Raw genomic sequence first — 14,717 nt, 5'->3', positions numbered from 1 at the left:
AGGTCCGTCTGCTTCGCACCCTTCTGCTCCAGGACGCGCCCAGCTGTCTCCGGTCACCTGTAACGCGCTCAGCTAAGTCATCATTTCACATCAGCCGGACTGCTTTTTGTCGGCCGTGGCAGGAATGCACACTGCAGTTTGTTGACTCCCATAGGTGTCCCCCCTCCCATCTTCACCGTTGGCTGTGACGCACGGTCCTTCTGCTCTCCAGAAGATGTTTTATGCTAATTAAATACAAAGTCCCCGAGTGCACACTGCTGCCCAGCCAGTTGCTTCAACGCAGAGCTGAGGAAACTTCTCAGTTCTCAGTTATTCTCAAAAGAATTCTCAAATTTGGTATTTACATTTTTTTTAAGTTTGTAAGAATGATGCGTGTCTTGCTGCAAGTCCTACATTTTTACGCACAATACGCACACTCACTTAACTTTCACTTCTGACTCAGATTTTAACTCAGAAGTGTCAGGAGTCCTCTTCTTATCAATCTTAAAACACTTCTTTAAAAAAAGAAATAAATGCACACGGAGTTCTGACCTGCGTAAAAGGACGGAGCAGTTTCAGCACCACACTCAAGTGGACAGCTCCACAGAGCAGGTCTCTATCAACTGTAGTGATGAAATAAAGTGTCAGCTTTAACTCTTCTAAAAGTTTACTGTCACATTATAAATCTTTCTCTCTGCATTGATGTTGGAGGTGCCAAGGTGCTCCTGACTCATTCCTTCTACAGCCACGCTGCTGAAAAGAAGAGAGAGGCTGATCATTGCCCCTTTATATTTCCTTATCAGACTGAATTTTGGTTACATGTTCCTAAAAACACCTTTGTTCTTTTCTCCACTAAACCTATTCACCTTTTCCTCCTCATGAATTTTAAAATGCTCTAACAAATGTCTTGACGGTCTTCGCAGGAGCTGCATTTTAAATCTCTGCCTGTAAAGAAAACTCAGACGTCGGTGAACTGTGGGCTCAAATAAAGCTAAACGCTGCCATCTATGGGTGCAGAAGAGTTAAGGCATCTGTGTCAAACATTTACTGTCCCAGCTCACATGAAGGCAGTTTATCTGCTGCTTAACTCGTTTAAGAAATGAAAATCAGTTTTCTACTTTTATTGACCTAGTTGTCATATTTGAACCAGAATTCTTCATAGAAATTGTTTGAAGATACTGACACATCTGAGCAGCTGATTACAGTTACAGGGAAAAATGTGGTAATCTGAAAATAAAACCTTAAGATTCATTTCTGTCCTCTAATTTCTGTGTCTGCTGCTTAAACGTCTCAGAATAGACAACAATACTGTAGAAAAGAGGAGGGCGAGTGCTACATGTGGTCAAAAATGTCTTAAAGTTTGTAGCCAGGATCAGGTGCTCTACGCCGCAGGTGTCAAACTCAAGGCCCGGGGGCCAAATCCGGCCCATGGAATGATTATACCCAGCCTGCAAGATCATATCATATTTGTATTATTACTGGCCCACCAGTATGAGGTCTGTAGATGTCCTCAGTATGATAATGTAAACTTCATCTTGATTATTTTAAATATCCTTGTTAAGTCATAAAAATCTGAGAAAGTCCTATTTTTGACTTTTCATTTAATACTTTGACCTTTTCAACTCATATTTTGGACTTTATATGTCACATTTTTATCTTTTAGATTCTAATTTTAAACTTTAAGTCATATTTTGACCTTTTCAACTCCTTACTTTGGCTTTTTAATCCCATATTTTGGCTTTTAAAAATATGAATTCAATTTTTTTGTTATATTTTGAAATTTGAAATGAATAATTTTTACTTTTTATATCATATTTTGACCTTTTGCACTCCCAGTTTTGAATTTAAGTCATATTTTTAATCTTTTAAGTCATCATTTTGAATTCTGGCTCATATTTTGACATTTTCAACTCCTAATCTTGGCTTTTTAATCCCATACTTTGAACTATCAGACTCACAATTTAAAATTTTAAGTATATTTTGACTTTCAAACTCATGATTTCAAGTTTGATCTCTTATTTTGACCTTTCAAACTTATGATTTTGACTTTCTCCTCATATATTTGCTCTTTAAAACATTACTTTTCTATTTTTGATATTGTGTTCTGATCTTTTGAACTAATAAATTGGAATTTTTATCTCAGATTTGAGCCTTTAAACTTATAATTTTTACCTTTTTTATTTCCAAATGATCTATCATCGATGCTGGTTTTTTCATATTTTATTACTGGTGAAAATGAGGTTGACAGTTATGGTTAAATGTTGACCCTGTTAGGCCCTCAGGTTAGACCTAAATCCAGAATCCGGCCCCTGCTGTGATTGAGTTTGACACCCCTGCTCTACGGGATAAGAGGACAGGGATATAATGCAAAAGGAATAAACAATGACTTGCCAGATTACCTGCAAATAAAGTCCTTGGTAGAAATGGAAGTCAAAACTGAAGACGATGTCCTGATGAAGACTCATCGCAGTCCAAATGCATAGAAATCCCTCTATATTACATTTTATTACATCAGAGTGCTTCAGATTGTGTGTTCAGACTGCCATTTCTACCATGGGCTTTATTTGCAAATAATCTGGGATTTTGTTTCTTCATTTTTGCATTAGACAAAGATACTATCATGGCCAGGGTTTTGGTCATTTTGAGGCCACAGGAGCTTACCTCCATTAGCTAAAATCAATCATGAGAAGCAGATAAAAATGGTGAAGACTGTCTTTCCTGGTAACAAAGTCATACAACAGAACATATCCAAATATGCTCATCATCTCTTAGGGGAGAATAATAACTCAAACTCACCACATTGTAATGTTTCAGCATGTCTCTATTTGGGCTGCATGATGTTGGATTTTTGCTGATATTTACAACATTATTTTGCCAATATCAGTACCAATATCTAAATGTAGTTCAGACCTTAAACTTCAGTCCTAAAAACACACAACTTAAAGTTTGAGGATGATCAAATTTCATCCTTAAAACAGACTTTAAAATGTAAGGAATGATGATGAATAAAGAAAAAGACTCCAGCTGACGTAGATCTGTTGTTCCGACCTAAAACTTCACTAACTTATTTGTTCAGTCAGTTAACGGAGTAGAGCCAATATTTTCTGCTGATAGAGGCAGATTTTTATGGCCAAAATGTTGGTTGTAAACGTCAGAAATCTTCATATCTGTAGATACCAATGTACCCATAATAATGTGCATCCTTAGTCTCTAGGCTTGCTTATAAAATAATATATGTTTATGCCCTCTATTGGTGCAATAGCCATTCTCCTGACACAAATCATAAATGTTATTTATGCCATGCCATCTGGCCACACAGTAATGCCCCTGATTAGAAGTTAATGCTCATATGCAGGAATGGCTGCTATACCTTATGTTACTCATAGTGGCCCAAATATAAATATTCAAAATATTCGAGTAAACAAAGGTTTCCAAGATGGCTGAGGCTAATATAACACTGACAATGGAATAAGAGGAGATACTCTGATAAACTCATGAGACTAAAGGGTTACATCTTGTGAGCTTTATTGTAAGATAAAGAGCAAAACAGATACAGCATGTGTGTCCTCCTGGCTGGCTTAGGGCAGTCCTGAACCTTACATACACAGCATGAACAATAACATGTGAACCATGTGGCAGACATGGCAATGGTTAAGTAGAAGTTTGTCTGTTGGCAACAGTCTACGTCATGTCAGAAGAGCCAACTCTATTTGCATTCTTTCTTCAAATGCTGGTTTTGGATTTCCTTCAGTGGACATGAGTGTAACTGACCACAGAGAAAAAGGATCTGCAATAACCTGACTTTATCTTTAAAATATTGGTTAAAGAACCGACTCCACCATGAACTTTTTAAATGACATGTTCAACATCAAAGGAGGAATGCGAACAGTACCAATGTATTGCTTTAGTGTGTTTATAGGGGGTCTTAAAAGGGCATTTTGGGACTTTTGAGAGACCTGGACCTTGCAGTTGGGACCAGGGGTCTTGCCTAGGTTTGTTTCAGATAATCAACATTTATTTTGATGCATTTGTCTTCACTTTTGGTCCTCTATTATTCATTTTAGACATAAACCTCATTATTTTGTGCACACCTAATGACTCTAGCTCACCTCTGCCTGATGCTATAACCCCCTACAATAATGACATTTAGTGTCTTGACAACTATAACAGTCTGCTTCAGAATCTAAATTAAACCTGAGACATGAGACGGAGCAGTGTTGACATCTAGTGGAGGAGAAATGGACTGAATAAGAACCATAGAAATCTAAAAAGATAACCATACCAGAGTAGTATTGAATGTTGTATCTGTCTGATTACACACAAAAAAAATCAGCTGATTTGTTTCCTCAAATACATCGTTTTTTTTTTGTTTTTTTTTTTAATGTGAATAATGTGTTCAGAGTGGAGAAAAGTAACCTACTTGTTATTGAAACCCTGCTTCCATTAAAATGTAGATTTGTGTTGATGTTTAAAGTAGTGGTTAGTAGGGTGGTCAGGACCCAAAGCGGATTGCCGAGTTATTTCCAGTGGTTCATGAATTTGTGCCCATGAAAAAAATGTGGCAAGAAGCCTGGAATGTATGGAAGCTCTTAACAGACAAACATACAGTACTGTGCAGAATTTTAGGCATGTTTGTGCCAAAAGTTGAGGCTTAAGTAAGGTGTAATGTGACGATTAAGCTGCCTGTGGGCACCATCAGGCAGGAAGGAGGATTGACACAACCCTGACTGTACTCTCGATGTCCTTGCACATGACCAGGAGTGTGGGAAAATCATCTTTTTAAAAAATAACAATGCCTAAACTTTTAGGGTGACATGGGGACGCCGGGGGTGGGAAGCGGGGTTGACACAAGCCCCTGGTCATGCTGTGGATGTCCCAAGGGCCGGGAAACAGCCAGCAGTCATATTAACAGGTGTTAAAAGGCCTGGACAAAAAAGAAGCCATTGAGCTGCCAAACAACACACGTGTGTCGACATGTGTCAAGCTTGACTCTGGACTGCCCTCCCTCCAGCCCTGGGTTGTGACACACAGGCCCTGTGATGAATCCTTAGTTCCGTACGTGCCTAAAACTTATGCACATGACTGGATATTTTATTTTGTTCTGTTTTACCGTGATCACTGGTACGTTTTGGTGGTTCTTTCAAGATTTGTCCTTATTTATCTTGTTGTTTCCTGATACAAAAGCTGATTTTGCTTTTATAATGTGTTAAGTTCTTGAGATCTCTAGAAAACAACCAAGATTTCCATGTTATCATGGGAAAAGGGGTAAAATAAAATATATGCATGCATGTATTTTCCAAGGGCTTCTGTAATGATGGCCGTTTTAAAACATCTGGATCATTCGTCATTAAATATATTCAAGAAAATTTGGAGAAATTTTGGTTGTGATTCCTCCTTTAGGGTCCTGAAGTAGACCAGTGGAGAATCACCAGTTTATGACTTTTGTCATGTGACTTCATTTAGTTAAAGGTTAAATTGCCTGCTGGTTCTCTCAATGGAGTGTATCATGCTCTTGTTCAGCCACTAGGTGTCCTCATATTCCTTTACATCTCTACAGCAGTTTCAGCAGGATAGATGAGACTTTCAACTTTATCTTTTATTTAGTCACAGTCTAAGTGTGTCTTCATGTACACGTATGTATTATTCTGTCTCAGTGTGTAGTTGACTGGGTCTGTTTAAAAGCTCATACACGTGATACTTCGTCATCAGAGATAGTTTGAGGCTGAGTGGAGGCTTAATACAGACTCCTTTTATAGCACTAAATGAAAAACAACCATCTAAATCAATGAGGCGTCCCTCCAGTTACTTACTTTCATGTGAAACCCATGATGCTCAACTTTGTTGCCTTGTAGCCCCTTTAAATGAAGAGGTTTGTTTTGATTTCAAAATATTTTTAGATGTTTTTTTTTTTGAGGGAACAGTGATGCAGTATTCAACATTACAGTCCCTGTTTTAAAATCAAGACAACAAACTGAAAAGACTGCAAATTAAAAATAAAGAATGAAGGTAACAACAGAAGAGTTAAAACATATTATAGTATTTTAAAGGCAAAACTAATAGCAAATACACACTGTCTAACTTGAAAGAAAAAAAGAGAAATGTATTGTTAATGTTTCAGAACAAGACCTTCATTGGGCAAACTGTTTTTTTTTTAAGTTGGTTTAAAGGTTTCACCAAATAACATCATCATATGAGATCTTAACAGATAAAGATTTATGTGAACACAGACGCTGCTGTTGAAAATGTGAGGATCTTCTTTGGGATCCTGTCTGGGGAAAATCACTTTAATAAAGGTGTAAACTCTGAAACAGCCACAAGGGGGCAAGTGAGAGACTAAGGAGCGGGTCTACAAATGAATACAAAGCACAGCAGAGATAACCTGATGAAGAACCCCCAAATTTGACTTTCTGACTGTCTTGAACTAGTTCATCAATATCTGAATAAGTTAATACATTTCATTTCAGAACACTTCACAAATAAGATGTTCTTGCTGAAATGGCAGAGGGTTTATTTATTAGAATTAGTTAAGATCTTATTTTTATATCTTACAATAAGATATTTGTATGGATTTATCAGGTAAATATGACTTATATTTAGAGTAACGTGAGGTTTTGACCAGAAATAAGACAAACCTTGCCAAACTGTTCAATCTTGGTTTCATCGGACCTGAGACTCTTGTTTCTCTGAGTCTGAGAGTCCTTCAGTGCAGTTTATGCAAAAATGAAGGGGGTCTGAATACTTTCTGAATGCACTGTAGGAAAAATCATTTTAGAGTTTTCTTTTTTACATTATACTCCATACCCAACTAAGATATTTCACTCTTATACGAGCCATAAAGAGTTTCCAGGTTAGAGAAGTTGTACTTTGGATAATATTTAGTGTGCAGATCGATTTTTCAAAAGCATAATCTTTCCAACCTAAAAATGATAGCTGATGCTGGATCATCCGTTTGTGCAGAATATGCCTATTAGGATGCAGTTTTTATGAAAATACACGTTCTTGTATGGTAAAGGAGTTTATCAAAATACTCAGCAATATACACATCAGACTTGTGAACATAAAAAGTCACATTGGAAAAGAAACTATGACTGAATATTACCAAAGTGGTCCTGAGTTTAATGCAGCGACTTAAGCTTTACAGCAGCAAAGTCAAAGTTCATTTCTAATGTCTTTGAAATGATTCACAGAAATCCAGCCTGTTGTTCCCTCCCAGTCTGCAGCTTTGTTGACGTAGACGAGTTAAATCCGGCCTATAAATGTTAGGAATCTAACCAAAAAAGGGGCTCAAAATTTTCTCTGTTTTATTTTTAGATGAAGTGTTACGTCACTTTAGTGAGAGAACAGCTCTGATAATCACATTTATTTTCCTCAGTGAACATACTGTGACTGGAGAGCTTAAGCAGAGTCATGAAGGCCGGAACTTTGAGTTATTGGCTTCTGGTTTACTCAGGAGACTTCTGTGCTCCATACCGCACACATGCATGCAAACAGCGTCAGGAATAGTAATGGATAAACAGACTGTGGATCAGCTGTTGTTGAGTTGTGTTTAGTTTGGTATCATAGTGGAGTCTGTGTCGTCACAACCAGACTGGCTACACTGGGACATAAACATCCAGTGTTTCTTTTTCTGTCATGATTCTGCTGTGATATGATTTATGAGCAGCACGGAAGATGCAAGATCACCGAGTAATCTTGTGGTTTCCAAAGAAATTATTTCTAATGGCACTATGAATTCCCATGACATTGAAGAAAAATGCACACAGCCTAAAGATAGAAACCCCACCAGTGGATGTTGAAGATTACAAGACTGAGGGTTTTTATAACAGTATTTTCTTTGCAGTTATCCCATATAGGTCAATATTTATCCTAATTCCATGCACCATTTGCATAAGAGTTATAAGTAAATATGAGATTAGGGTTATAGCTGTAAATGTTATGCAAAGTTTTTAATCACTATCAACATTTTTAATCTTTTTTATCACATCTTTACACTTTGTCTGCTACTTTTAACTTTTTGGATCTGCTGTAACAAGTTATTTTCTTGCAGTGCATTTTTCATAGTATAGAACAATGTAGGAGACAGACACATAAGAGAAATTGAGGAAAATCTTTTTTTTTTAGGCTGTAGGCTGTAGGAGCATAGAGGGTTAACAGAATATCATAAATGTCAATGTGGACATAAAGATTTTTTCAACAAGAAATATTTACTATCCTTTGGTTAGCAATTGTCTAAATGCACTCATTGGCACTTATTTAGGCACTGGTTCAACTGCTTATTAACATGCCGATCACACGGCAGCAACCACTGGTGGACTCAGAGAGGGGGCGTGTATCTTTGTGAAATAAATGGTTAGTTACAGTGGTGAAGTAGTTTTTATCATGCAATAAAAATCGTTAAATCTTAACCTGAGAATTAAACTACCGTGCACTGGCCCAGTGACCCAGTGTGGTTTTTTGGTAGGGTAGTCCATCGGCATTGAGGGTTAATGAGTTGTTTGTGCAGAGATGCCAGACTACATACCTTGGTTGTAACAAATGGCTGTTTGAGTTTGTGTTACTTTTTATTTCAAACCAAACCAGTGAGGCTATTCTCCTCTGATCTCTGCAATCAACAAGGCATTTTGGCACAGAGAACTGCTGCTCACTGAGTATTTTCTCTTTTTCAGACCATTCTCTGTGAGCTCGAGATATACTTGTTCATGAAAATCCCAGGTATGTTCAAAGTCACTTAAATCACTCTTCTTTCCCATTCTGATGCTTTTGCTAAACCTTCAGGCCACCATATTGATCATGTCTAAATGACAATATGAGCAGCTGAATATGTGTTCCTAATGAAGTGGCAGGTTAGTGAATATCGTACACAGAAAAGATTTAGAAGTTTATTTGAATAAGAAGCAGTGTATCATAAGCAGAGACAGAAAAACACCACCACTCTCTTACTTGCATTAAAGAGTTAATGTTGACTGAGTTGAAAGCTCAGAAGTGGGGCATCCGGGTTTTAAAGAGAACGTAGAAAGCACCAATCCCCAAACTATGAGGTTTTTAAACTCACATGGGAGAAAGCTCTTAGAAACATCTAGCCTATTCACAGGGAAACCAAGACATGCAGACATGCCTGACTCGATTTAAAATATCGAATCATTGGACTCATTTAATATCCTAAAGTTGTGGCTTAGGGAGGATAATAGCTGCCTGAGATGCAATAAAACCCAGGGCACTTAATTATACTTCTGTGTTTACCTGCATGATGCAGCAGCACTGTGGGGGTTGGGTTTAGGCTCCTTGATTCAGTGAGGCAGAGGGGGTAGGGAACACGTTAACATAACCTTTTGTCCTCCCACCACTATGAGGCACGTTGGTCCACATGCTGTATAAATTTGAGATAGTGCAGGGCTCTAAGTCAGTCAGTGTCTAATGTATGAACCCTCAGATGGTGTTAAAGAAACTGTTACACTCACAGCCAAAAAATGCAGCATAGATAAATAACAATAAAAATAATATACATTAAAATGTTTCTAACTTATTTTACATACATGTTTAAATCAAGATCAGACCTGATCATTAATATGATGTATCAATTTTTTAAAATTTAATCCATTCCTGCCAGTCTAGCGCAAAAACCCAGAGTTTTGAAATGTAAAAAGACACAAAGAATGAACATTTTTCATTTACACTGTGTGTTGTATTTCCTTGAGGGAGATTATCAAAGCCTTGAATATCTTAATGATGAGCAACAACTATGATTTTTTTATGCTTCTTTTCTTTCTTTTACTAAATTGTCACAATCAGGATGTAAGTGGCCAAAAATGAACAAATAAATAAATAGCAATAGAAGTACTATTCATTTAAAAAATGATTTCCAAGTTTTTACGTTATTTTAAGCAAGGTTAGACTTGATAATACAAATTAAATATTGATTTTCTTTTAGGAATTTAAACCTTTCAATACAAGTTTGATCAGCATAATAATGTTTTTTGTAATGTAAAATAAATAAATAAATACTTACCTACATAAATAGCAATAATATCACACTAAACATTTATTTTCCAATATTTTGTGACATTTTAAAAATCAAAATCAGACCTAATCATTATTATCAAATATTGATTGATTGTTAGGAATGATACCCTTTCAATGCCAGTTTAAGTGCAAAAAATCCTGATCAATAAATGTAAAAAGAAAAAAGAAAAGAAAGAAAAGAGCTATTTTTAATTACTACATGCAAATTGAATTTCCTTGAATGGAATTATCACAGACCTGAATACATTTATAATGAGATTATTTTTTTTTAAGTTTTAAGATTTTGATAAATTGTCACAACAGGGCCCCCATAGGAACCCTGGAAAAAAGCATGCAATTTCCTCTCATGCCAAATATGTGAAAATGGCTGACAATTGGGGTTCAACAGGAAAAATTGAAGCAATGACTTCAGAGTAAAAGGCTAATGTTATAAAGTGCATGTTTTTTGTACTGCGATAGCTGAGGGGACAAAAATTGTGGTTGTAATGGGTTTCAATGGAGCATTTTTGGTCGAGCTCGCCCTGAGTAGAGAGCTTATTATTGATCTGTAACAGGTTCTTTTATTAAAATTTCAAAATGCTATGATGTTAGCATCAACATGGTCTAAAGAGTTGAAAAAGAAAACAGAAAATGGCCATAAAAGTCGAATGATCATGGTGATATTTGGTGCTTAGTTGTGCACACCTTTGTGTATATCATGTGACGCTGTATCATTATGAGAAGTAAAAAAAAAAAAAAACACTGGAACAACACAGAACTTAATGTTAGAGTCCTGAAGCTTTCCCCATCACTAAACTACTGTAGAGCCTCGATCTGGCAGAGTGTGAGTGAAGATCCGGGTTGGAAATCCTGCTGAGTTAATTACTGGAGGGAAAGCAGACAAGCAGGTTGAGTGAGTGGGTGGATTATTATCAAGAATCCAGGAGCCAGGAGAGTCTGGGAGGATCTGCCTCGCAAAACCTACGAATAAACAAGCTTGAAGGGAGATGGCATGGAATACAGGAGTGACACGATATGGATAAATAGAGATAAACTCTGGGGATAGGCCAAAACAATGGCACTTGAGCATTTTCTTAGGCTATTTTGTGTAAACTGATGCACTGTGTACATTGATTGGGAGACAAAAGGCAGTGAAAAGACTTGTGTAAAAAGTCAGACTCCTTGATGATCAGACCACCAGAACTCACACATGACTTCCACATGTCCTGCAAGGCTCAACAAGGACATAAAGAATAACAGGTTGAGGGGTTGAAGAGGCTTTCAAGAGAAAGTGTCCTGGGAGCTGATAGTGGATGGCTGGACAGGGGCGTAACTGGAAACAGCTGGAAGTTGGGCTGGGGGGTAGTGTAACATTAGCCTAGGAGAATTCAGGAGCATGCCCTAAGGGCAGGGCAGAGGTGGACAAGGAGTTCTTAGGTCATTATCCAGAGAAGGGTAGAGCTGCTCTGGATCAGGAGGAGGGGTACAGAGGGACCCTGCTTGGATTTCAGCATCAGGAGTAGGAAAAGCCAAGACAGAGTTTACCAACCAAACTACATACACAAAGGAAGACAAAAAGGAGAGTAGACAGGAAGAAACTCTAGTATGAGGTCATAGTACTACTACTGCGGGTGTTCCCAGTTTTCAGCTGGGACATGGTGGCTGAGCCTCTGTAGCCAGCGAGGTTCTGCTGAGGCATAGCTAGAGGTCACTGCTACAGTCCACTGCCTACACTCTGCAGAAAATAAAGGCTTCTGCTAGAGCCCTGCTGAAGGAAGAACTTTTGCTGGAATCCAACAGGAATTGGGACTTTTCTTGCTGTCCAGTAAAAACAGGAGACTCTTAGTGCAATCCAACAGCTTTTGGGAGACTTTCTTGCAACTCAGCACAAGCAGGACTTTGCATTAGCTTAGGAGAGGTTGTTGCTGCAGCCAAGCGTGAACTGGAGCACCGCTGTAAAGTAACTTGCAGCAAACTGGGAATATGACTGTACTTGCATAGATATCCAGCAGGGTTTCAACCAGCCTAACAGTGGGAACATCTGAGGTTAAGTTTTGAGAGTTCAGGATGGGTGTTAGTTTGGCTTAGTTGGTGCATACCATTCCCACTCTCCCTGCACTTCCGATCACTCTGTATCTTTCTTATCCAATAAAGGCCAAAAATCCTTAAAAAGAGGGTTCAGTAAGTGGGAGCAGACAATTTGGGCTGTGTGTTACTTGGACAGTCAACTGATGATCAGAGAGCCCATTTTGTCTGGGTATGGATAAGTGGTTAGTAGGGGCAGCTAGAGCAGGAGCTGGTGTCGTCTAGGCTGTCCTCATGGAGACGGGCAGGGCTGTTGTAACTCTGTAATGCTGGGAAAGCACCGCCTTTGGTAACTGAAGCTTCTTGGGCGGTGTTGGGTAATGTTACTTTAAAAAAAACAAAAAACCTTACTATTCAAGATTACTGCCATTTAAAAACTAGCTTGTGGCATTATTACCAACATACTGAGAAGGTCATGGCCCATAATGTGTAATACTACAGCCTATTAACAGGATTAAAATATGCGATAAAGCTCTTACAGCCCTTTAATATGCTCATGCTCTAACAATGAACTGTGAAATACAGTATTAGACACAGCCATTTTAATAAAAACATTATAACATGAGCTTTCTAACTTGTCTCTCATTAAGTTGTTGTTACTCACACTTTAATTCAAAGAATTCAACATAATATGGATATTTTCACAAAGAAAATACTGTCCTGTCTCTTATCTTGATAGTTTAATTAGCTAGCTAGTCATGCACACTGACACAAGTGTAGCTTTACCTTTATCAGGTACTCAACTTCCTGCCAATGAAGCTGGAGAGAAACAGAAACTGTGCACATGCCTCAGGAATTATTGTTTTTTTTTTTGTTTTTTTTTTTAAAGAAAGGTTACAGAAAAATCCAATGTGTTTTTTCCATTGGCAGGTTGCTTTTATGAAAAAGTAACAGGAATTGAACAGGAATTTCTTGAAAATTTTCAACTTCAAAATTTGAACAAATTCTCCAAAATTTCAAAGAAATTCCCAAAACTTTCTGTAAAAAATGGTTAAATATACTCGATTCCCTTTTTCTTCTAAAAAAAATACTTTACATTTTCTTTGAAAAGTTCTGAAAACTTTTGGTGAAACTTTCATCATAAAGCTACACATTCCAACGCAATATCCCCCGAAGAAATCCATGTAAATTCTTGAAAATTTTCAATTTCCCAAATAACAAAGCAAAGTCACCCTACATTTTTTTTAGCAAAGTAAAAAACAAAAAACAAAACAAAAACAAAAACAAAAACAAAAACACAAATACATTTTCCAAAATTCAATGAAAATTACAGAAAAATCCAAACAAATTGTAAGGGCAACCCCTTCCCCTAAATTCCCAATCAATTACCTCAATAATGTACTAATACTAAAGCAATTCCTAATTTCCCATGAAAATCCCTAAATATTTCAAGCAGGTCCTCCAAATCTTCCAATGCAACCCTTGCAAAATATCCAAACATATCCTCTACATTTCCATAAAAGTACTTGATTATTTTCTTAGCAAAGTCCCTAAAATATCCAAACAGCAAATTATCCCAACTTTTCAAGCAAATTACTTAAACATGGATGGACATTCCTGAAAATTATCTCAAAATTTCTTATAGCAGAAATTACTATGTTGAGGAAGCCAAAATGTAATGTCCTCATATGTGCATGCAGGGCCTTACGAGGTTAAATCAAATTACTCAGATTGCTGAATATTACGTTTCTACATTACTTATTACAACGGTAGGGTAATTGGGTCACTGAAACAAAATCTTTGCCATGCCAAAGACCACCATAAAGCATTAGCTTGCAAAATGTCTTAAATAGATTGAATACTTTAAAACTTGGTAGGTAGACAATCTTTAGCATAATATTTGTGTTTTTTAAAAGATATGTATTTAAAAGAACTTATAGTTTTTCCAAATTCAGTACTTAGTCATACCTAAAAACAAAAGGTCACAACATTTTGTCACAAAGAACTTTGATATTATTTTGATTTTGTTCCATTTTCCATGATCCTCCCTTAAAGTTTCTACAACCCTAGGATGTCAGGACCCCAACTTTTAAAAACAGAGAACTTTTTAATGTGTTACTCCAACAGTGTTCTTGAGCAAGACAGCAGAGGCTGCCTATGAAGAAAGGATCCCTATCTCATTTAGTGTCCTCAGTGAAACCTAATTAAAACACCAGGTTAGTACCCTCCAAAGAAGACTGCTGGGTGTCGTTGTTGCTCTATGAATTGTCCATATATGTCTGGAGGCTGACTGGGGGTTAGCAGGCTGAATTGATGGTTGAACACAGGGATGCTGGCATTTTGCTGGTGGGATGAGAGGCAGCCAATGTGGTGGTAAGCTGTTTCTTCAATGCAGGTAGTCAGCTAGTTAACCTGGGCTTTAAAACAAATACCCAAAAACTAGTCAAAGTGACCTTCTAAGTTGCAGACTAAGTTTTTTTTAAGGTGAAAGTGGGCTGGACACTGAAGAATTTAGGCTTGAACAGAAAAGAAAACTGGTATAAAGTGGCAGTTCCCATGACACAGTCATGTTATCTTATGTTATCTGGGACTGAAATGGATGCAAGTTTAGATCAACCGATCAGGCTTGTAATAGTAAAGAGTTGTCTGCTGCTGCTGCAGAGAAACAGAAAGCAGGGCAGAGGTATTTCAGTACGTAGTGTGTCTAAAGGCAA

Source organism: Cheilinus undulatus, linkage group 6, assembly GCF_018320785.1.
Source record: "Cheilinus undulatus linkage group 6, ASM1832078v1, whole genome shotgun sequence".
Taxonomy (NCBI): domain Eukaryota; kingdom Metazoa; phylum Chordata; class Actinopteri; order Labriformes; family Labridae; genus Cheilinus; species Cheilinus undulatus.
Note: the sequence above shows the minus strand (reverse complement) of the source record.